Genomic DNA, 22237 nt, shown 5'->3' on the forward strand with positions numbered 1-22237 from the left:
GAATGAGGTTGGTGATTCGTCGACAGCGCCAAGCTAGGCCCCCCTCATCCGGTTCATTCCGTACTCTCTGATTGGTCATTTGAAGGGGGCGGGGCTGTAGGGATGCGTATCTACGTTACAAGGTTGGAGGCAGAGGAGGTTCGGGGAAGTGTGGAATCGCTGTCGGATGGGACCAGTGGCCCATGAGGATTCTGCAAGCTCTACAGAGCGTTTGAGAACACTTGAGGAACCCCTACTCCATTGTTCTGCTGACTATATTCCAGCTTTAAGAAAGCCTGGGTAAGAGGCCATTACCTTAGAGCTGAGCCTTTTCTTTTTCTGCACAAAAGGGCCCCCATTCTCTCTGAGAGTGGTTAGGGAAGTCAGCTCGAATAAGAAGACAGAAAGAAATGGGAAACGTTCGCCTAGTTTTGTGTCAGTTGCTGGAATGTAAGGGTAGAGCCACTTGGTTATTTTGGGATCCTGCGGAAAGACCATTCTAGGCATAGGTTAATTTTAGAAGACACTGCAAATACTGAATATCCTCTCCGCATTTGGAACTTGTTACAAACTCGCATACATTAAAGTTTCAAAAGGTTGACATTATAGCTGACAAATTTAATGTGCTTAAAGCTTTTAACTAAACCTATGGGGCAAATAAATGGTAAATGGGATCTTAAAGCCTTTCTAAACCAATAGAACAAACAAATCTCTACTTCTCAATTAGACACACAAATGTGTTCTATATGTGTCGTTTTCTGAGAGTCAGACACTGCTCTTTACCTATATTATATCAGTTGATCTGCATAAAAATCCCAGAAGGTAGGCAGTTTTTGATGTTACAGATGAAAAAAGAGATTCAAATAGTTAAGTAATTTGCAAAGCTCATTGAGCTAGTTAGTGGTGGTGCTGGGATTCTAACCTTGGTCTCTGACTGCTGAGGTGCTGCTAAACATTCAACCTATCAGCACCTGCCACCTGAGAATTCTTGACTGATGACTGTATGTGAACTAGAAGGCCTGCAGTATTGACTACACCCAGCCTAGGGAATGTTGTCTGCCCTATTGTCATCTGTCCTAGCCAAAGTCTGGAGCTTGATAACACCTCCATTTTACAGCCCGGTCTCTTTTTATACAAACTTAAAGGGACATAGGCTTTTTGTTTGTTCTTCATAAGCTAACCTACAAAATTGACATAGTTATTTTTAATTTCCTGATCATTAAATCAGTGCATACTCCATTGTCAAATTTCAGAAAAGAGGAGAATAAAGAAGAGAAAACCCTTACTCTACAACCAAGTATAACCATTACTTACTTTTTGATACACAATATAGTTTTCCTTGGGTATGCTGGATACATAGTCTCTGTGCTTTCAGTCAGTCATTGCCATCTGTAATAGTCTTCGCATTCTTTCTCATGGGCAAATGTTTTTTACATAATTTGTGAAACTTTCCTTGAGTTTTTTTCGCCCTATATCCTTAGTAGCACTCATGAGTTACAATCATTTACGTATTTGTCTGCCTTTTAGATTGAGTTCCTAGGAGCAAGCTAAAGCTCTAGAACTATAAAAATAAATAGAATAAAGCAAGAGAGGGAAGAGACCAGAATGTCACTTGCATAGGTAATTTCCCACACCAGTTTGCGAACCAGGGTTTATCCATGGTGAAGTTTTCTGCAGATCAGCAGAGAAATGAGAAAGAAAGAAAAAATATATATAGTGAATTTTCCATTTAGTCAAACTTATTCATTCTAAAGGAGTATGCTTTATTTTGAAGTTATCCGTTCTATTTTTTTTTTAATGTGATAGTTATAGAGTAGTTGTTTTCTAAATGTTCTTACTTTGGAGAATGAAAGGTTGGTAACTTTGTTTCTATTTAGTCTATTTCCAAAATTGTTCTTGGTCCATGAAATACTAAAGTCTGGTAATCACTGAGTCAGGGAATGGCTGATTTCAGCAACCATAATGTTGGCTTGATCCTAATCCACTTGCTTTTCTTGCTATGGGCATTCTCTATATTCTTTCTGGATATGACTTAGCCTAAGCCTGAGGGTGGATCTGAGCTTGATAGTGTTTGAAAAATAACAAGTGATTATAACCAGTAGATGATACTAGGGTCAAAGTCAAGCCAATCGTTCTTAGTCATTAGTCATTCTTGATGCAGTTTGGATTAGTCTGCCTTAAAATAATAGGTTAACAAAATTCACTTTGAGGGATTCTGCGAAGCGGGCACCCCTTGGCATGTATTGCCATATCTCTCTATGTAAATGCGTCTGTGGTGGTTTTAAAACATGGCTGCAACTTCTGTACTCTTCCCATAAACATATGGACTCTGTGTCCCCTCCCCTTAAATCTGGGTTGGGGTGACTGATTTGACTATTAGAGTATAGTGATCATAATCACCATATGACTGCAGAGGCTAGGTCATAAAAGGTCAGGCAACTTCACCTTGTCTGTTGGAACACTTGTTTGTGGAACTGTCAGCCATCAGGTTGAGTTTAGGCAGACATCAGAGAGAAGCACAAAAAAATCCCATTGAGTTCGTGGAAAACTTCCAGAAGAAGGCTGATATAGGGCTTCCGTATCACAGAGAGTTGTTCAGTTGCCAAAGATTGGGCACCAGTATACCAATAGCCTTGGGAACTTTGGAAGGGAATGTGAAAATCATAAAAGGCATACTAGAAGAGTTAATCTAGTTTTTGACAAACTAGGTTTACCTGCTAGACCAAAAAGTCCTTTAGATCCTAGGAAGGATGGAGAGTCCCTGTCATACTTGTATGTTGCCTCTGAGTGATGGTTCAGAAGGCTCAAAATAGTCATCCTCAGATGATAAGAGGACACATGTGTGATGATACCAACCCTGAAACATTTAACCAATTGTGGACTGTTGAAGAACAGAAAAAGTTTGAACAACTACTCCTGGAATACCCTCCTGAAGGAGTAGAATCTTGATGCTGGCAGAATGTAGCTGATGAACTGGGCAGTAGGACAGCAGAACAGGTTGTCAGCAAGTGCAGAAGTAGTTCATGAAACTAAAGCTGGCATTCCAGTCCCAGGCAGAACACCAAACTTATATATATATACTCCAAAAAGTCTTCAACAAGCACATGACAGCACCCCCTTAATAAGCCTCTTTAAACATTCCACTTTGATGACTTCCCAGGAACCATCAGTCTATATGGATGAAGATGAAGACCGATCCTGTTTTCATAGCCACATGAACAGTGCTATTGAGGAGGCATCAGATAGAGTATTCCTATTATGTATGGAAATTTACCTGAATATAAGGAACAGTTTAAAAAGTTATAAAAAAACAAACTTAAGCAAATGCAAGCTGAAAGTGGATTTGTGTACCATGTGGGCTTCAAGTGTGATAACTGAGGCATAGAACCTATCCAGGTAGGGTGTTCAGTGCCACTGCCAGGATTGTCCTCCAGGAATGTCTTTGGATTTCTGTGGTTCTTGTTCAGACCGCCTTCATGAATCAGATATTCACAAGGACGATCACCAACTAGAACCTGTTTGTAGGTCAAAGACATTCTTAGAGTCTACTGTGTGTCCCAGGGCACCAGTTATAATTACTTTGACCCAAACTGCTTTCTGGCAAACAGATGACATGGATGAGAACATCATATACCAGTCCTCTTCAACACATAGCAATGGTATCATTGCGAATTATGTGCATAGTTTGGGAAGATTCTCTGCTTTCCTTGAAATGACGCTCGATGACAGCACGATGGCTTCCTGAGTGTTCTTGTCAAGTCCAGCTCCGCACCATCGAGGCTCTAGATCATTTTTCAGCAGCTGAACATTCCTGGTGAGCAAAGGATTTCGCTGGTGAGTTTATCGCCACCACCTTAAAGCCTTTTAGGCGGTGACCTTAAATGGGTGAGATGGAAATGAGAGCACACATTAAAGAGAGAGTAAATTCCAACGGTTTCATAGAACCTGGTCTTAAAGATGCTGATGAGAAGACAAAGTACTTATATTAAAACAGTTTGGTAGTTTTCAGTTTTATGAAAATAGTTTTCAGCACAGAAACTGACTTCTTTTGACAAAGTTTTAACCAATGACGGTGTTCTCTTCTAGAACATGTACACTTTAAAAGATCTCACTGTCCCCAGTGGTGGCCACTGGTGGCCTTCAGTAAATTGGAGCTGCTTAACCTTGATGTCTAATTTTTTTAACCACAATTTACTGTCCTTATTACACCAGCGAAGCACTGTAGGAGGCAACTGTGGTATTCTTCCTTAACCAGCTCACGGCGTGTGAATGCTATAAAATTGTCACTCAGAGGTTTTTTAAAATGTAATGTTATGCAAGATGATCATGTGATGTGTACAAACCATGGTGAAAGTGCCAGTGGTGGTCAATATGAAGATCTGTTTAACATACTCATGTTGAAATAAAAATGAGTTACAGTTTAAAAAAGTATTTTCTGTCATTTTGTTCATTTTGTTTATGGGTCTTATGATTTAGAACCAACTATGGCCGGCAATAACCCAGTCGTGGTCTGCAATCTGTTTCTGCATGGCCCATGAGCTAAGAACAGTTTTTGCATTTCCTTTTTCATCATGGTAAAATATATGCAAACATAAAAGTTACCATTTTAACCATCTTTAAGTGCACAATTCAATGGCATTAAATATATTCACATTATTGTGCCACTATCACTGCTGTCCATCTCTGGAACTTTCTCATTATCCCAGGCTGAAACTCGGTACTCGTGAAACACTAACTCTCCATTCTCCTTTTCCCCAGTCCCTGGTAACCACTCTCCTACCTTCTGCCTTTATAAATTTGAACACTCTAGGTACTTTATGTAAGTGGAGTCATACAATATTTGTCCTTTTGCATCTGGGTTAGTTCACTTAGCATACTGTTTTCAGGGTTCATCCATACTGTAGCATGTATCTGGATTTCCTAATTTTTCAAGGCTAAATAATATTGCACTGTATGTAGAAACCACATTTTGTGTATCTGTTTATCTGTTGATGGCCAGTTGGGTTTCTCCCAGCTTTTGCCCATTTTGAATACTACTGCTGTGAACATTGGTTTCCTCCTGGTATTTATTGTGAATAATGCTTCTATGAACACTGGTGTACGCACCTAGAGGATGAGGTATGGATATGATCCTCCTCCATTGCTTTTGACCTTGACCAGAGAACCCGCCTTCCTACCCCCTAATGGTGTCTAATGCTGCTGTATGCATACAGGGGATGTATTTAGGGGAAACAGGGAATTGTCTGTTCATTGGGGATGGAGTGCCAGTTTTGCAAGATGTAAAGATACCTGGAGATTTGTTGACAGCAATGTGAATATACCCAACTGCTTTTAATTTGGCATTTAGGGTTGTAAAAAAAAATTAAAAGGATATTTAAAAATATTTACTATTTGGCCTTTTATGGAAAAAGTCTGCCACCCCCTAATTTAGAGTAAATTAAAAATTTTTTATAATGGGCTGTCATGAAGTTGCTAAATGAATCTCAACATAAAGTGCACTCATTTCATCCCTAGGGACGTAATTAAATTTCAGCAGACTGTCTCACACTAAATATTTGGGGAACTCTAGTTGTTCCCGTCCCAAAACCAACATTGAAAAACCACGGTTTTGTTCTTGTCATTAAGAGTCACTGATTTTAAAGGGATCCTGCAAAACTCCAGAGTCATAGGGCACAAGGGTTCTTTTCTTTAGAGCCAGGATTACATGAAAGAAAAGGTCCCACCATATACATATTATTTTCTTTTGTGTGCGTGTGTGTGTGTGTGTGTGTGTGTGTGTGTTTAATGGAAGTTCCCCTACTGGTCCTGCTTCCGCGAGTGGCTGTGAGCAGGGGGAAAGGGGAGGAGCAGGAGGGGAGCTAGGGTGTTGTTAAAAATATAGGCCCCCCCAAACAAGGTGCCTATGGGGAACTTGGTCTGCATCAATGCAAGAGTTATGTAGCAGCTGGAGACGCCGTCATTTCCGCTTTTGACCTCCTTTTCTGATTCTACTCTGAGCAGGCTCTCAATGTCCTTTGTCCCTAAGGTGGCGAGTCCCAGACTTTCTCGTCTCATGACACCTTAGAATCTCAGTCAATTTTTCATGGTGTCCTTTAGCCAAAGAAATTTCTAACAGTTTCATGTAGTAAGTAAGTAATTATGTCCAAACAACCTACTTCCAGACATTCATATGATGTTTCTGTGTTTCTCTCAAACGTTTAAACTATCCTGTGGTGCCTCTGAATGCACTTCCTGCTCTGTGGCCCCTCAGCACAGTTTGGAAATTGTGGTCTAGGGTCCCTTACCTGTGTTTCTGACTTGGATAAGCCTTTGTCCCTGGCTTTGCCTCTTGTTTTCAGATACTACTCCCCACGTTTCCAGGGCTTGCCTAACAATTTCTGATGGTTTTCTTTGCTTACAGATTCAATTTTCACATTCTTGATTCAGGTTTATTCTCTCAGTTCATTAACTTTTATAGCAGATTTTCTTTATGAAGGCTCTGTGTTTAAACTACTGAAATAAATCCTTAAATGAAGAGAACGTTTGCCCTGGTCTTCAAAAGTTTGTTACTAGAATTACTGGATTAGTGACTATCAGGATCTCTAATTACCTCACAAGAAAGGTGGTAAAGTGTCTTAAGCCATCAGATAATCTTTGGCAGTATATGTTGTCTTGTTACTCAGGTGAAGAGGATCCTGTGAATGGTGAAGATAACTTGCATAGTAAATGATAAATTACCTTTTCTATAAACTATTACTCACTAGATGAACTTTCTAGTAGCTATATCTAATGAAGTTTTTTTTTAATTGATGGTTTATTTTCAGACTGATTTAAGTGACACTTCTGGCATATCAAGTTACAGGCTAAAAGGAAGGTGAAAAACCTTAATAACTTTAAACATTAACAGATTCAAGACTAGGTTATTCGGGAGCTTTGGGAGAGAAGGTATTTCTGGTTAGGAAGAAGATTCTGTGGATTATTCAAAAATGTGAGAATGGAAACATATTTTTATATGAGACAAATTCTTTAGGATTTAAACAAAAATCAAGGTGTCATTTATTGTACTTTGGATGCTAGACTATGCTGATCCCCCTAGAAAGAAGGCTTGACTCACACGAGGTATGGAGAATTTGTGGGAGGGTTTTGCCCCGGTGTTTTAGTTTTTTCCTTTATATATGAGGAAAGGTCCCTATGGAGATGGAGTTTTACCTCTTTTCTCACATACAGGCTGTCAGTTACCTTGTGTAAACTCACGGGCACACGTCCTCCGTGGTTTTACATAGTTCAGATGTGGGGGTGTGGTGAGGAGGGTGAGCGTTCTGTGCACGCAGAGCTCTGAACGCAGTCCACCAGGCTTGGGCCAGTGTAGTCAGCGCTTCTATTTATATGGCATCTTTACTTTGTGGATGTAAAACTAGACTTTTTTTTTCCCCTAGAGTATAAATCCTATGATTTGTGCTTTCCCATTTTCTCATTTGGGAAAAGAGAGGAAAACAGGAGAGCAGTGTCTTTGTTGTTTCCCTTCGTCCTAGGACCCTCCCTAAGTTGGGATATAATAAGGATCAGGCAGTTGTCCCAGCACTAAGCTTTTCAATTCTCCTTATTCTCAGGAACCCTGGATTCATGACCAATGTCCCCAGGAAGGAAGACTCAAGTAGAAAAATACCTTGCCTGATGTATTTTCTGTTACTGGCCTAACAAATGACCACAAAATTAGTGGCTGATATAGAAACACATGGCTTCAGGATTGGGGTTGGGGGACAAGTCACTGAGCTGGAAGTCTGTGGACTGTTAATAACTGAGAAGGGTCTGAGATTTGTACCCTAATTGCAAGCTAAGAGGTTAGCCTGCCACAGTTCCATAGATACTGGCAAGACATGAGACATCTGGGTCTGAGACAAAGGACTTTTCTACTAATAGCACAGCAGGCAGGAAGAGCTTCATGTTTGTAATGGTTCCTCTTGCCTCCCAAGTCCCAGGGGGTGAGGTGGAGAGGCCCAGGTGTATTCTGTACAGGAAGGAGTTTCCACCGTAGGTGAGGAACGCCCCAGTCTTCTGTAATGACCTGAAAGTAAACCTGTTCAACCTTTTCCCTGGAGGGAGACATTGTCTTTATCATCCTAGTCAGGAAAAAAAATGTGCTCTTTGCCCTGGAAGGAGATGCTATCTCTACTTCTCAAGGCTGTTTGCTGTATGTGTTAGTTACCCAGTCCAAGCTCGTACTGCTCGCTGCACAGCAGGCCAATAAATCAAGAATGAGTTGTTGGGGCAAGGAATAGTGACTTTATTCAGAAAGCCAGCAGACGGAGAAGATGGTGCACTAGTGTCCCAAGGAACTGTCTTGCCTGAGTTAGAATTCATACTTCTTTTATACTAAAAGGGGAGGGAGTAAAGTCAGACAATTTCCTGGTTCTGGTCAGCTTCCAGAGGGGATGTGTTCATTTCTTCTTGCCTGCTGTCATTCACAGGTGGGCCTGGTCAGGATGTTTCCTGTGAGTAAACAAATGTGTTTCAGCTTTATGCTCATTATCTGTGAGTCAGGGTACCCAGAGATGGGCCATTATTTATGACTTAAGCTCATATGCAACATCCCTTTAGTGATTAACTTGTAGCAAAAGTAAAAGAAAACAAAGATTTAAAGTAAAAGAAACAAATCCAATATGGAGTCAGATTTGTTCTTCCCTATTACATTGTACAAATGAATATCCTTGAAAAGATATTCCAGAGCAAAAACTGATGGAAAGCATACAGAAATGCCATGGAGAATTGTCCCCCAATAAAGATTAAACTAGATAACCAGCTGATTTGTATCACCAAAAATCACACATTTGGTGAGTAGAAGCCTGACTTGGGTCAACCTGATAGAGTTACTTGCTTCCCCTCCCCAGACAGCTCTAACACCCAGAGCCATTTTAATAAAAGCAAGGCCACATATCTTTGGGGAAGGTCTGAAATAATATTGAAGGTCCACTCCACAAATCTTGTCTTGTCTCAGGTCTGTCAAGGGAAGTAGGCACAGGGTGAAGGGAGACAGCCACACCTTTTGTTCTTATCAAACAATTGTTTTGCATTAACACTACTTGTCAAATAATTCTAAGTAATGTTTGCTGTCCTGTGATCCAGTCAAGGTTACTCACGGTTGGTCAAAGTAGGTGATTTGAAGAATGTTCAGTAGAGGGGCTGTTTACAAAGGTTTGGTCAAGGAGCAGGGAAACCATTTGGGATGGTGCAGTAACAGCAAAGAGGAGGAAGCAGTTACTGGAAAAAGAGGCTGTGTGGAATGGGTCCTCTAAAAAGAGTTGTGACATATATGTGTGTGTATATATATATTTCTATATCATTTTTCAGATATATATACCTATATCTGAATCACTTTGCTGTACACCTGAAACTAATACAACATTGTAAATCAACTACAGTTCAATTAAAAAAAAAGATCGACAATGACAATGTGAATCAACTATAATTCTCAATACATCATTTGATAGAGTGTAAAATAATTCAAGTACTGTGGAAAACTAGTTCCTTCTAAAATTATGTATAATATTTTAGTTCTTTATACAACTATGACCCTGCATGTGTTAGGATTTTATTCAAGAACAAAGAAGACATATGTTCACAAAGAAGCTCAAACATGATAGATAAACAATTGAGATCTATCCACGTGGAACTTTAGGTAGCAGTAAAAAATGAACAAAGTCCGTGATCATTTTGGCAGCACATGTACTAAGAAAAAAAAAAAGAAAATAGTACTAATACAACTTAAAAGAATCTCCAAAACATTGTATTAGAAGATCAACTTCTGAATGACAGAGTAATGGCTGCCCCAAATCCTCTCTTCTGTAAAAGCAATGAGAACACTGGCAACACTTGTCAAAATTATCTTTTCAGAATTCTGGACATTAATTAAAGGCTTGCTATAATCCTAGGAGTGTTTATTCAACTAAAAATGTCACAGTCTTGCTAAATTTTTTTTTTAAAAAGGAGCTATGACCATCTGTGGAGGGATGACCCCACCACCAAGGGGAGTGGAAGCCATCAGTGCTCCACCTCACTCTCCTCCCCTGATCTCACATTCATGTCCCCTATTGGCCGAACCCAACTAGAAGCCAGAGGACAAAGGAGCCTGCTGATGTAGTCCAAAGAGATTAGCCTCCCTGGGAGTAGAATACAGCAAAGAAGGGCAGAGGATGGATTGGAGGGATACATGGTAGAAAGCCAACCCAGCATAACAAGACAAAGTATTCAAAATAATACTTGAGCTTAAAATAGTCTCACTTCCTAGTGCTTCCATGACTGACTAACTTTTTTTTTTTATTATGAAAGGGAATGAGCTGGAAATTAAATGTTTAGGACATAAATCTGCCTACATTTATATGATAAACAGTATTATTTATTTTTATTCCACACCTATATAAATGCATCATTTACATCATTTTACTTGTTCATGTCCTTCTGAAATTGGCTGATACATTGCTATCATCACTCCTGTTTTACCTGCAGGGAATGATCCATTATGATTTTTGAATATGCTCGCATTTTTTCTGTAACCATTGAACTGGCCTGGTGCCGACTTGACCCAATTATTTCAGCCATCTTCATGTTTGATTCTCATCACTATGGGTTGAGTGAACTGTGTGGCCATCTACACTGATTATGAAGGGACTCACAAGTGATAGGATCAGCGGTGCCATGGCCTGGTCACGCTGTGCAGACGCAGTCTTCTCAAGAATCAGTTTTAAAAAATCAGCAGAAGGAAAGGTGCTGAGCCTTTCTAGTTCTTTTCCACTTGAATTTTCAGCTACACTGTCACCAGCAGTTTTTTTTAAAAAAGCTAATACAGTAGGGCAGGTGTCCCTAAATAAGTGCCCTGTCTTTGGAAAGAGCAAATGGGTGACATTATCCAGATCTGAAGTTTACAGCAACACTGAACTGACCATACTAGTTATCCTCAGGAAGCCCTAAACTGCACGACATATATTTTCTGAAAGAGGTGAAGCAAAGCAGAATGAGAGCAAAATTCGCAACTGAAGGCTAGTTAAAATTTTATGCAAAAATATAGAATACTAAAATGAGGCTTGGTGGTCAGTCTAGTTTTCTTTCCAATTATTGTCAGTCCTTAAAAATCTGTAGTAAAGGGCTACATTGTATATTGTGTCGTTGTTTTTACTCCTGGTCTTAAAGAACTTCAGCTTTAAGAGAGGGATGCTAGTTTCTTAATCAGATTATTTTAATCTTGGGAGATTTTGTGTGTGTGTGTGTGTGTGTGTGTGTGTGTGTACAGTTACAAATTCTTAGATCTAGCTGGTTTGTTTTTCCCCAAAAATATTTTATAAAGCTAGACACTTTCTTATCATGGAAGCCTATTGATAGGAACTCATACTTCTAACATTCATATTATTTATTTATTATAAACATTATGTTATGTATTACACATACAATGTATAATAATATCTATTGTGGAGACCACGTAATCCAGTTTACTGCTGATTTAAAAAAAAAGATTTATTTAGTTTAACTGGAACACTTTCTTCAAGAAACAGTTAGGTATCTTATATTACAAAACCAAATTTGGGTCTGTTCACCCACATGCAGTAAAGCCAATCTGTTGACACCGGGTGGTGGTGAAGGAAAGTGCAGCGCCAAGCAAAGAGTCCCGGGCAGCTAATGCTCAGAACGCTAGGACTTCCTGATGGGTTTCAGCACAACATTTTTAAAGGCCAGGTGAGGGAGGTGGGTCCCAGGGTATGTGATCAGCTCATGCACAATTCTCTGATTGGTTGATGGCGAGGTAACAGGGTGAGGTCACAGGAGTTAACATTATGAATCCTTAGGTGCCAGTAGGTCTGGGGGCTATGTGTTCACGGTCATCAAATAGTTAAGGTCTTCCATTTGGTGGGGCTTTTAGCACCTGTAAAACAACCCAGGAAATATGCATCAGATACTGTTATCTGGGTACTTCAGAGAGGAGCTACAGCAGAGGATTGGGGGACGGGTCTGCCCAGGAAAGGCCAGATAGGGTCCTGCTCGGGTACATGAAGAGTATGCAGCTGAATTTACTGTTCTGATAGTTGTGGAATAAAATTCATATTTTATGGCAAGACAAGAAAAATTTAAACATAAGAACATTTCTCTGCCCTTTGGACTCCTCTCTTCCCTCTACTGTGCATATCTGTATTATGCATCGACCAAACCTCCCCATCCTCAGAAATACCAACAAGACAACTCCTTAAAAGATAACATTCCTTCTTAATCTTGTTAAGGGGCCGTGTTGACCCATGACCCACTACTCACTAGACTGTATAAACTGTCAATAATATGTCACTTAATGTACAGCCCTCTGTCTCAAAACCTTATATAACTGCGCTTCGACCTCTGAGGGGCAGAACAGTTCTCAGAGCTTTCTGAGAGGCTATTCCTGGGTTATCATCCTCAATTTGGCTCAAATAAAATTTTCCATTTCTTTCTTAGATCAACTGAATAATTTTTTGTCAGCAAGTGGGAAAATATCTTTTCTGATTCTCTGATACTTCTTATCCAGCCTGTACACCGTTGTGCATTTAGTCTTACATGCATTTAAGTGTGATGCCCAACTCAAAAAATACTGAGTGAATGAATTCGGAATAAGTGAATGAATGATTGAAGGAATAAATATTAGATAAAAGTTCAGGCTTTCAACTCCTCTCTCCCCATGATACTTTTTCTGACTGTTCCAGACCTCAGTGATTACTCCCTATTCTGTATCATACATTTCATGGTTCGAAGAGGCCACCTAAAGAATTGATTATATTCTATGTATTATATCCACTCAATCAAATTTTAAATGGCTAGGACTGTGTTTATACACTCACTTTTTTCTATTACACTTGGCACAGTGCTTTATCATAGCCTACCAATATATATTAGTTGTCATTTACACGGAAATTCTGGCAAGAAAAGAAACAACTTCCAAGCTGTTGTTCCATTTACGCTTTGACCTTTCTTTCCAGAAGAAGGTTCTTGAGTCCGAAGTAGTGTCAATAGCAATTTACATGATTATATCAAGTATGGCTTTTGGTTTCGATTGTGCCAAACTAAATATAACTTGAGAGTAAACACAGATTGTTCTCTTGCTACAAGTAAGAAGTTAAAAGTAGTTCTGATAATATTTCCTGCAGTGGATGAGCCAGGGTCAAGGGCCAGTGTGGAACAGGGAAGAGAGCTCTGTGCCAGGAGTCAGAGCTTTTCTCCAGACGTGTAGACTGGGTGGTCGTTTTGTGTCTCTGCTCCCTGTGAAATGAGAAAGGAGGAAGTCCAATATGGTGGGTTTTAAGAACTTTTTAGAAAAAGGATAAGATTTGTTGAAATGCAATGTCGGGGGAAAGGCCACCACATAATGACAAACAGAGCTCCTGAGGCTCCCTGAAATACTGGCCACCACTGGGTGGTATAAAGAACACTCTTTGGAGCCAGACCAACCTTACCACTTACAAGCTCTGGGACCTTGGGTAAGATGTAATCTCTTGGAACCTCAGTTCCTCATGTGTAATGGGAACGAGAGTGGCAGTAACCGAAGGGGGTTGACGCAAGCATTAAATGAGATAATACGCACAAAGCTCTTCACATAGAGCCTATTATATGGTACTTCCCCATGCAGTAGACACCTACGAGCTCCTTTGCCCCATCCTCTCCATTGTCTTCCAGAAACTGTTCCTTCCTTCCCCATCCACTTGGTACAGCAGGAGCAGCTACATTATAACATCACTCAGCCCACTAGCCAATGAGTCCTTTCTCAGAGTTTCTTGCTTGAAGCTATCAAGGGGCAGAGCTGAGAGGGCCTCTCTCCAGTGAGCACATCTAAAAAAGCTGTAAGAAGTAGAGCTCAGGAGCTGTCAGCAGTTAGCACGGGTTTCCTGCAGGGGAACAGGTTAGTCTGCAGAGATACTGGGAAAGGCGCGTGTAAGGGCAGGGCAGCAAGAGAGACAAGAACCCCAAGAGCCCCGATGGGGTTTGTGTTCCTGTTTCCAACTCTTCCTAAGACCCAGCAACATTCCTGACCTCAGTTCCTTGAGCCACCCCAGGATCTTCATAACAAATTCCTCTTTTTCTTCTGTAGTCTGCTGAATTACCTAATGGAAGCTTCCTTAAGCTGGGAATGATGTTTCCCAGAATCTTCTTCCATGCACGGTTCTGGGTTAGTGTTTGTTGCCGCAAAACCAGCCTCTGTACCCTGAAAACCAGATTGAGACTTGGAGGCAGAGTTTTAGGGAAATTAGAAAAGAACAGCTTTACTACTTTGCCAGGCAAAGGGAGTCACAGCCAGCTAGTGCCTTGAGACTGTGAATTCATCTTGGGGTTGGGGTCCTGAGGTTTTATGGAGAAATGGGTTGGGACAGGAAAGGTGATAACAATCAGGGGGTTTTATAGGGTGCTGCATTCCTCTTCTTCCTGGCCTCAGGAGGAACTCCCGAGGGTCTGTCCATTCTTCTGAGATTACCAGCCTCCTTCCTGGGGCATAGCCTCTGGGTTAAAGCTATTAGTGATCAGTAAACAGTTTTAGCATCGGGGAAGCCAGTTTGTTTGTTTGTTTGTTTCTCCTTCATGTTGGCCAAAGAGGAACTTCCAAGAGATTTTGCAAGTTGAAGGGAAGCACAGACCATTATACTCGAAAGGGTGTCCTGGTCAAACCGAGGTGTTTGTGGGTCCCACCTGATTCTTGCTCTCTTCCACTCTGTCCAGCTCACCTTTCTGACTGCCGGCCCTGCTCACCCAAAGCAGACTCAGCTCCCTTCTCCCCTGCCCAGAGCTCGGCTGCGGGCCCACAGAGTGATAGCTGCACAGAGGGACCTCCTTCCCACAGATTTCTCTGGGAGCTCCCCTTTGGTGATCCCACTGATGGGGCGGGGCTTGGTTGCTCCTCAGATCTCCCTGCAAGCTCCAACCTACCTCCTCATGCCAGTGCTTTCGGAGGGCCAGCTAGTGACATTCTCAGATCCTCTGACTGCACTTCCTCAGCTGCTCCCACGTTTGTGTGAGGTCTAAGTCCTGTAATAAGTGCCTCTCCGAAGCCTGCTGGCTGCAGCTGGTTTATTTCTTTCTCTTGCATACAAACCGAAATGATAACAGTTATTTTTTACCCTGAGATCCTTTGCATTCCTTAAACAAAAGACAGAAGATGAAGGGAAATAGCAAGGCAACAAATAATGTTCTTGGAGCAGAAAAATGATAGATTTTATCATATCATTATATATAGTTGTGAAGAACAGGTTGATGATAACTCATGATGAGTTTGTTAAAACTGCCTAACATATCCATTTGCTATTGTTGCCAAACCAAACTGGGGTGTGCTCACCTGAGCGCAGTAAAGCCAATTTACTGACACCGGGTTGTGGTGAAGGAAAGTGCTGTGTTTATTGCAGGGCGCCAGACAAGGAGCCGGGACAGCTAGTGCTCAAAAAAAGCCCAAACTCCCTGGTGGGTTTCAGGAAAGCATTTTCAAAGGCCAGGTGAGAGAGGGGCGTCACAAGCTATGTGATCAGCTCGTGCACAATTCTCTGATTGGTTGATGGTGCAGTTTTCTTCATTCTTCCTTCTCGCTGACTCTTCAGTGACTCAGGTGTGATAACTCCTTTGTAATGTCGTCTACACTTTCCTGTTCATTATTCCTGGCTGGGTCTATATTGTCATAGGGAGGGACTGCCAGGTGTCTATTAACCAGTCTCTGCTGCAAGCCACTGACAGGTGAATCTGATTATGTCTTATTTTGATCATGTCAATTCTCTTCTTTTAACAACCTTCATTTGCTGCACATAAGTATTCAGATAAACTCCGTAATTCTTACTCGGCATTCCCAGGACTTCGTAATATGTCCTTGTCCCCTGTACCCTTGTCCTCCAGCCAAATGTCTGTGTGTGGTCACATTACACATGTCCAGCCCTGCTCCTGCACTGCCCTCATCCACCCTTCTCCCCCAGAACTTGTTCCCGGCCTTTCTTCCCACAGCTGAATCGACCACATCCACCAAAACTCAGCCCGAGTCCAACCTCCCTTGGGAAGACTTCCCTAATTATTCCAGTTCTCTCTTATCTCTTCAGATTCTTCCAGAGAAGAGTCATGAGACTTCTTTTCTGAGCTACCTAGTATACATGTCAACCTACTCTCTTGAGTTGCCAGTTATCTTTTCATGATAAATAGTATGTTTCTCAACTTACCTCAAAGGAAAGACATTTGCCATATCTGTGAGACTCAGAAAAACTCTGAGCGTTGAAAGGATTAGCCAGTATCCTGTAAAGGGGCTCTCCCGCAGCCAGGTCCATGAATGGAGAGTCGTGGCTGGTAGGTAGAGGCAGTGCCCAGCAAGGGAACAAAGGCCCACCCCGATCCACCCTTCAGCATCTGGTCTGTCTCTTATCCGAAAACGAGGATTCAGTTCAGCTTGTGGCTGAAGCCAAGACAATCCTTTGTTTCGGGTTGAGTTCCTTCAGAAGCAGATCCTGAGACAAGGATGTAAACGTGAAGGTTTACTTGGGAGGTGACTGAGGAGAAGCAGGAGGGGAGTGGGAGGGTGAGATGCAGAAGGGGAGGAACCAGGGTGGGTGTGTTAACGGACAAGTAAATGCTGAGCACGGCTGGGGCTCCAACCCACAGAGAGCCTCTTGGATGCTTTGTAGAACATACTCAGAATTGTCTCCCCTCAGAGGGAGGGAGCTAATGCCTTTATCCACCGAAGTACATCCATCATTGACTGCTGGCTGCTCCGGGCCTAACTTCCCTGCCCTGCTGGCCGATTCCTACCCGTGGTTGAGTTCCTGCAGTGGAGAGAGCTCTCAGATGAGGAAATGCAGGGGAGGGTTGCCAGGTTGAGCAAATAAAACTACATGATGCCCAGTTAAATTTGAATTTTCGATAAACAAAAATAATGTTTTAGTGCATGTTATGGACTGAATTCTGTCCTCCCCAAATTCGTATGTTCAAGTCCTAACCCTCAGTACCTCAGTGTGTGGCAGTGTTTGGAGACAGGATCCTTACACAGGCAATTAAGATAAAATGAGGTCACTAGTGTGGGCCCTAATCTGATATGACTGGTGCCCTTATAGGAAGAGATTAGGGCATGGTCACACACACAGGGAAGGCTATGTGAGGACACAGTGAGACAACGGGCATCTATAAACCAAGGACAGAGGCTTCAGAAGAAACCAACTCTATCGACACCTTGATTTTGGACTTCCAGCTTTCAGAATTGTGAGAAAATACATTTCTGTTTAAACCCCTGAGTCTGGGTTACTTTGTTATGGTAGCCTTGGCAAACAAATACAGTGTGTGTTGCAATATTGTATGGAATGTACTTATATGAAAAATATTTGTTGTTTATCTGAAATTAAAATTTAATTCAGCTTTATACATCTTATCTGGCAACCCTAATTTAGGGGCTGGTTTAAGGCATAAGGACAGAGCAGTGTTTTCAGTTTTTGAGTATCTACCATATGTCTGGAGTGGGGGTTATTGTGGGAATATGGAATTAATAAATGTCTCCAGACCCTACTTTGCTTACTTCTTGGTATTGTAATTAGGCTTGAATGAATGAAGGGTGTGTATAGAACTGCTGTGAAAATTATAGAGTGCTATAGAAACATGAAATAAAATTACCCATTTTCCACCTATTTCCTAAAGCTCTCAGAATAATGTCTAGTACACAGTAGCTGCTCAATAAATATTTTCTAACTCAAAAGGGATTATTATGACAGGTAATTAATCAATATTTTTGGATTAATGTCCTAAGACTCAGGCAAGGCTATTTTAATACCATTTTATGTCCTAGACATGTATAATTTTGGAACCTTGCCTCTCATCAGATCATTTGAATATTTCACATATTAATCAAAGGGTTATATATATGTATTATATATATTCACTATATATGTAAATATATATTTGCAGTAGGCATCTTTTAAATTTAAGATTTTTTTTATAATTTAGTTTTTATAATTTAGTTTTTTATAAAAAGATTTGTCTCATTTAAGATTATCCCTGATACTTTAATTTAAGAGACTGAGGAGCCTATGGCCTTGGACAGAAAGAAATTTTAATTTTCATTAACTTAAAATTGAAATTTGGCATTTTCTTTAATTATGAATATAAATCAAATATCACATTAACATTAACAATGTCTCTTTCACCAATAGAAGTCACAGATAGAGTAAGACCACATTACAGGGGTTACAGATATCTCAAAGTATCATTTATATTCATTATTACCTTGACAATACAGTAGGTATTAAATTTACTGCTAGATATCATTATTTAATGCATTAATAAATGAACACATACTTTACTAATTAGTTTTTTAAATATTTTAAAATTTTTATTAAAAAAATTTTACTTCCTTTGTAATGTATTTTAAAAGATTTTTTTTTTTTGGAATGGGTTCCAGAAACTTCCCCAGATTTCCAAAGGGATCTACAGCCCCAAAGTTGTGAAGATCCCCTGCTAGTTCCTCATGGATGAAACAGCCCAGGTGTGAGTCTCAGTGATCCTGCCTGGTATTGCTGCTTTGTTCTTTTCTGGAAACTAGGAGGCACTTAGGAGACTCTAAAGAGTATAAAAAGCAAGGGAAGTATGTCTAAGCTTTACTGGAAAAATTACTAGATGTAATTGTAATTTGGATCTAATCTAGACTTACTACCTTTACTATCCTTGCAATAGGTACAGTTGTTCACTGAATCAACAATTCTTTATTGAGGGCTTACCATGCACCAGACCCTGAGCATGGGCTTGGGGGAAGGGTTCAGTTCCTCCTCTGTCACTCACCAGCTGAGTAACTTCGAATAAGTTATTTCATATCCCTAAGCCTCAGTTTTCTAATCTGTAAAATGGAGACACTGATCCTCAATTTATAGGGTTGTTGACAGAATTAGATAAGAGAATGGGTGTAAAGTACCGTAAACACATAAAAGACTACAATTACTGTGAATCACTGGTTTGTCCATAAAGTCTTGCATCAGTGTTGTTGCTAGCTGTGAAAGAAAAGCATATCAAACTGTCTTCTCATTTAGGGGGTAAAAAATCAGAAATGCATGCCTTCTTTAAGAATGAACATGAACTTATTTAATTCTTGTTAGCCAAAATTTCAAGGCTAGGGGGAATAGTCTTATAACAAATCCATCTTTTTTTTTTTTCTTTTGATGGTGTTTCTCATACCCAAGACACGAAGAGGAAAAGAATCCTCAAAAAGCTGATAAACTATTTAGTTTACTTTATCCTTTCTTAAAAATACTTAGCCTCTTATATGCTTTTGAAACATTCTTCATATAATTTCAAACGTCAGGAAAGAGATTATTGTGAAGGTATATGAATGTTAAAAATTGTATCAGTTTACACAATGACTCATCAGTAATCTTACAAAACTGTTCTTATAGGTATATTATATTAAAAATTATAAAAAGCTCTACTCACAATTAAAATTTAAGAGAGCCACTCTACTGTGCTTTTTCCTTGTAATTTACTTTCTAAAAGCCTAAATACAAGACATTCTTTTATTTCCGGTTAATTTTGGCCATTCACAAGCGTAAACCATGGTAATAACAGTAATCACCACCAGGTTGCACTGTAGTTCCACAATGGAAACAGACTAGGGTCTGAAGAATTCTCAGAGGTCTTAGTTAACCATATTATTTCTGTTTTTTGAAGAAAAGAGTGGGTTGAGACAAACATTTAAAAAGAAGAAGAAAAGGTTTTGCTGAAAAAAAAGAATTCCAAATTCACTATGATTAAAAAATTTGGTATTCAGCAAAAAAATTTCTCTGAGAATGTTGTTATAGTTCTTTTTAGAAAAAAATTGCGTTTACCTCAGTCCTGTTAGTTAAAACTATTTTCCTAATGGCAAGCAAAACAAAACAAAACTCTGTCGAAAGTTTTGTTTCCTATTTTCTGCAGTTGTTGATGGATAAGACTGTTTTTTTAAATACCAACATAAGGTATATTTTATTTTAAAATCCTAGTAGTATCTTTGATAAAAATCAGACTTTGGAAAATATATGAACATTCCAACTTGAAACAACTTTTTTTTTTTTTCGAGGAAGGTTCCCCCTCCCCCCTCCCCTTTTTCTTTTCTGCTCTTGTTTTTCCCAAATGTCAATATTTATGAGTCAGGGGTTGTGGGAAATGTTACCTAGAGCTTCAAGGGGCCAGAGTTTGCCCTCTTCCATCCCGGGGGAGTTGAGTATGAGTGCCAGAGGGCAATGTTTGGCTGGAAGCACCCAATCCCTTCTTTCTTTGCACCCTGTGGGATGCCCTTTGAAGTGAAAGAAAATTCTGTACTCAGCTCTGCTTCGTGAGATGTCAACTCAAGATGAGCCATGCATACAAGTTTCTGCATAGCCTTTTGGCATAAAAACAGATGCAGACTTACAGAAAACAAAAAAGCCAGAATTATGCAAGTAATTTTGAGATTTTGAGAACTCCTCAGATAACATATTCACAAGTCTGAATTTTTGGTTATCACCTGTCAAATTTATTCAGTTAAAAAAAAGAAAAAAATTTCTGGATAAGACCATTTTTTTTGCCACATCACTGTCAAAATATCAGTCACTTTAGGTTTAACCCCTTTTAGGACTGGAGTGGTGTTAGTTTTAGCAATGGTGAAGATAGAAGGCTATAACAATGAAACCCTCATAAAAATAAGGCAAGAATCTCACAGAATATTGTAAAGCTTATATTTATTTTTAAAGTTGAGTTGCTATCCCTGAAGATGATGAAAACAATTCCTTATTTAATCCAATGACATCTTTTAGTTTGTTTCTTTTCAAGTCGTCAGCGATTAGGGGCTGAACAAGAAAATAAAAGCTGCAAATGAACAAGATTTACTAGGCAGAATAAACTGGGAGATAAGCTGGAAAATTGGGGCCATTAACAAATGAAAAAAAAAAACCCAACAGAAACAGTTTAAAAAACAAAAAAGTCACCAGTAAAATATGTCTCTGAGGTCAAATGAAATGCCCTGACATTGATTCTCAATTTCCTCTTCATTTTATTTAAAGGATCTTCTCTTTATCGTTTTCCTAATTTAAATCTTTAACCTATTACCCCCATAGGTGGTTAAGTCTCGTGGTATCTTTTAACTAAGGATCATTTTTTCCCCCTTTGTTCTATATATTTCAACAATTCTTTATTTAGATTGCTTTATTTTTATAAGTCCCACTCAGATGCTTAATTGGTTCAAGCACTTAACTGGTTTGCAAAGGCTTCCTTGTATAAATAACAAGATAAAAATTCACAGAACATTTTATTTTCCCAGATGGGGAGATAATTGCACTATTTCATTTTGGAGAAAAGTATGGCAAAAGAATTATTCAGATTAATGAAAAAATAATTAGGGGGTATGTCAACATCAGTTTTTTCGGGGGAAAAAAAGGTTTTCTGTGGGAAGATATACTTGCATTTCACTCCATGGGTGTGGACTTTGGCTTTTTTCTTGGGGCGGTCAGCTAATTCTGAACGCATTTCTCCCACTTGCCAGTGAAATGCCTTTGTTCTGCTGTTTAAATCCCCACACCTGAGTGTCTTTATCTATAAATAGGAATAAAACTATTTAGCTCAGAGATGTTGAGAAGATTAAGCCAGTGCCGTGTTTAGTTCTTGGTGCATAACAGGTGCCAGGTGTGATGATTTCCTTCTGCATTTCGTCATCGACAGGAACACAAAAAACAAAACACCTCTATGGGGGCCAAATACAAATTTTGTTTAAACTAATTTGTATATCACCTAACATTCCAGGACATGCCATTCTTGCAACCCAATCATAGACATGCTTAATGAAATTAAACTTTGGAAATAAAACTTTGAAACTGAAAATGTAAATTCTAGTTAGTAGACTTAGTATTTTAACATTTTGTTAATAGTCATATGTACACTTAATGTAGGTTTATCTGTTGTGAATAGCATATATGTTACCAAACTCAGGTTGGGCTGATCACCGCTTGAAAGCCAATAGTCAAAAGACAAGTGCTGGTAGGAACAGAAGCTGCTTTATTCGAGGAGACCAGAAAGCTGGGGAGATGGTGGACTTATGTCCAAAAACCAACTCCAAAGATTCTGTTAGGCCATGAAAGTTTTAGAAGGGAGACTCATTTGGGATGGGGGTCAGAGTCTTCATTATCTTCCACTGCATGCAGACTTTCTCCTGACTGGTTTGAGGTGAAGTAATAGGGCGATGCTCCAGGAATCTGGTCCTCAGCCTGAAGTTACCATCCTCCACCTGCGTAGGGGCCTTAGTTCCTGCAAAAGAACTCAAATATATATTGTT

General features: G+C 39.8%; 1 protein-coding gene and 1 pseudogene across 1 annotated transcript in view; both read left to right on the forward strand.

The window, feature by feature from the left end:
• Positions 1-94: 94 nt before the first annotated feature.
• TTC29 (tetratricopeptide repeat domain 29) overlaps positions 95-22237 on the forward strand; it is a 723881-nt gene continuing 701738 nt past the window's right edge. The window contains exon 1 of the mRNA XM_074377718.1: positions 95-279. The gene's annotated coding sequence lies outside the window, so the exon portion shown is untranslated. The remainder of the gene's footprint in view (positions 280-22237) is intronic.
• Positions 103-4410, forward strand: LOC123616720 (ZZ-type zinc finger-containing protein 3 pseudogene; annotated as a pseudogene).

This window comes from Camelus bactrianus, chromosome 2 (genome assembly GCF_048773025.1).
Source record: "Camelus bactrianus isolate YW-2024 breed Bactrian camel chromosome 2, ASM4877302v1, whole genome shotgun sequence".
In the NCBI taxonomy this organism is placed as follows: Eukaryota; Metazoa; Chordata; class Mammalia; order Artiodactyla; family Camelidae; genus Camelus; species Camelus bactrianus.